The following is a 672-nucleotide window of genomic DNA, read 5'->3' as shown; positions in this document are numbered from 1 at the left end:
GACAGCAGCAGCCTCGTCCCACCCTGAGCAGGGACTCCGAGGAGCAAGTTGCACATGGCAGCCACAGCCAGCTGGGGGAGGTGGGGAACAGCAGGGCCCTGTCCTGGGCAGTCTGTCCCAGCCAGTGTCTAGGGGTGACAGTAGACTAGTAGAGAGGGATTGGGGTGTGGGGAGAGTTACAGAGATGGTAGGCTGGAGAGGGGGAGTTGGTGGTCCCCTCACAAGGGGATGGTGGAGGCTGTGGGACTCACTGGGTGCCATGGACACAGCTGAGTTGAGAACATAGCCAGAGGGGTTGGGGGCACACGACTGGGGCATGGCTAGCCAGAGAGGACAGTGCATCCAGGGAGAGGCTGGCTGTTAGGTGCTTGTGATGCTCATTCTGGATGCCTACCTCTAGTCAGAGGCAGTGTCTCCTTGCCCACATGTGGTCTCTGCTTGCTGCATTGCTGCCTCTTCCTGGTCCAGGCAGCCAGGCTGGCTTGTGTGTGCTGGCCCTGTGGCACTTACGCAGAGGCCATTGCTCTAGCAGCTTGCCTGGCCCTCATTCTGGCCCATGATGTCCCTAGGAAAGGCAAGCGGGGGCATGCTGTTTTACTTTGCCACAGGAGGTGCTCATGAAGGCCACACTGGGAGCTTGCTGAGGCCCTGTGAAGGGGGTCTCTCCCCTCC

Source organism: Acanthisitta chloris, unplaced genomic scaffold, assembly GCF_000695815.1.
Source record: "Acanthisitta chloris isolate BGI_N310 unplaced genomic scaffold, ASM69581v1 scaffold19340, whole genome shotgun sequence".
Taxonomy (NCBI): Eukaryota; Metazoa; Chordata; class Aves; order Passeriformes; family Acanthisittidae; genus Acanthisitta; species Acanthisitta chloris.
The sequence above is the reverse complement of the archived record's forward strand: the minus strand, read 5'-3'. Positions refer to the sequence as shown.